General features: G+C 27.9%; 1 protein-coding gene across 1 annotated transcript in view; it reads right to left on the bottom strand.

Moving 5' to 3' along the window:
• LOC117175589 overlaps window positions 1-2,238 on the bottom strand; it is a 59,942-nt gene that overhangs the window by 56,668 nt on the left and 1,036 nt on the right. The gene's annotated exons all lie outside the window — the stretch shown is intronic.

Below are 2,238 nucleotides of genomic sequence, written 5' to 3'. Positions count from 1 at the left end.
TGCACCATATATCTAGTCGGGAGTGGTGCTGACTGAAAACAGATGATTTGGAGCGATTCGCGCGCCATATGTTGGTCATTCTAAGGACTTATTGAACGACCCGCGTATTCAAAAAGACGAACAATTTATCCTAATAATGATTCAGAACTTCAAGCACATGCAAAATACGGAAAAAGATGAGAAAACAGAAATTGTACATTTGAAAAAGATCTACAAATTTGTTATGAATCACTTTTTTATAGGTTTCGTAGTTTTTATTTTAATCGTGAAAAACATAATAACGAGTAAAAAAATTAATAGAAGCCGCCTGCTGCGTGTGCACATTCTCATCATAACTGCGTGTATGCGGGGGGGGGGGGGTATTAAAAGAGATGAGGTGGGAGATTACTCATGTAATCAAATAAGAGACTCCGTCAAAATCCGACTGCTAAGCACGCCCTCTTGGTCTGGTTTATTATATCATTATTCTAATGATTCACAATTATTAGAATAATTATATAATAAAAACTAATTATTTAATTTTAAAATTAAAATTAAAAATATTATATTGTTGCATAGGTACTTATATGCTATAAATCATAAATTATTACTTATAATTTTATTACACTATCGGCAAAAGTTTTTATTCATCTCATTTTTCCACATTATCGTAGCAGCTTACAAGCATAAATCTATTTTAAAAATCCTATTAGAATGCATAAGAGTTTAAATGTGTGATAAAACAGTCGCAAACAGTTGAAATATATTATTTGTCGGCAAATCTAAATAAAAATTAAATAAATATATATTTGGAGGTAGAATTGTTATGATTCATATATTTACACAAATACTTTTCTTATTACAAAGAATATTCAATTTCTTTCAATTATTTTGTTACAACCTTAAGTTCTTGCGATACCGTGCGATACTGTGGAAAAATACCTTTAAAATAAACCCTAGCCAATTAAAAAATTTCAATGATATTGGATATTACATAAAATTTAGGAAAACATTAGAAAGTTACTCTATTTTTGCAATATCCACCTAGAAAATAGGCAAATTTGCTTCATCCTGGGTTTATTTTATAAAGAATCTTGAGAGCCTTTAACTCTTTAGAAACAAAAAATGTTATCACGGGCATTATTGAAATTAATGGAACTTAATCAATTATTAAAAAGAGGCCAATTTAATCTTTGACTGGTAGAGTATATTATTAAGTACGATACCTTAAATTTTGCTCTAAAACACTAAAATTTAATAACTATTATAACATTTATATTCGTTTAAAACGAAATTTAAGGTATGAAACATATATTTAAAAAAATTAAAATTATGCTTTAAAGAACTTCAATGTTTATAGTGGTTACAAAGTTTTTAATCATAGTTTGTTACAGTATTTTTTTAATTGTACGATTTAAATATATGGTGGCTCTTTTGCCTTGAAATTAGAATCACATAGTTGAAAAAATATAACTAATATAAACACACAATATACTGCCTTAGAGTGTACAATTATTCAAATAAAATAGAAAGAAAACAATAATATAAGTACTCAATATTTCAATGTAATATATACGATTGAATTTTCCTAAATATTATACTGCAAACAGTTTTACAACATAATCTCAAGTTTAAGAGATATATGAACTTCGAATATATGAATTTCGTTTTAATCGCGGCCTACCTGCTCGTCTTACCCTCTCCCCTCGACTTCTCCTAACGTCCCTGACTAAACGAGATCACTGTGCCGAGCTTTGCCAGCGTTTTTTGACCCTAACTAGATAGCATTATGGAATTTTCCTCAGAATAGTTGAAAATGCATCCGTTTATTTGGTAGAAAATTCGCCTGTTGACAATTGAATAAAATATATGAATTCTGACCCAATTGTCTAGAAGAATATTATAATTCAAAAGATATATTTTCAACCCAAAATGCAATAGTGCAATATATATATAATTAATTTTGAAACCAAAGTGTACGGAATACTGAAATTTTCAGATTAAAAATGTCGTTTTCAACAAAATAATTCATTTTTAACAAAGTCTTTCGACTATTGAGTTATGAAATTCATTAATTGTTTAATTTCCCACTGCAGTTTAAAATTAATTACTTAACTAGGCCTTGATTTTAATGATTTTTTTCAACTATACAATATTATAACAATAAATAAAACATAATAAATTATACCTTATTATTTTAATTTCTTCTTTATTCATAATGTGTCCCCTAAGAGTTTTCATGACTTCCATTCCTTACAA

Source organism: Belonocnema kinseyi, chromosome 6, assembly GCF_010883055.1.
Source record: "Belonocnema kinseyi isolate 2016_QV_RU_SX_M_011 chromosome 6, B_treatae_v1, whole genome shotgun sequence".
Lineage (NCBI taxonomy): Eukaryota > Metazoa > Arthropoda > Insecta > Hymenoptera > Cynipidae > Belonocnema > Belonocnema kinseyi.
The sequence above is the reverse complement of the archived record's forward strand: the minus strand, read 5'-3'. Positions and strand labels throughout refer to the sequence as shown.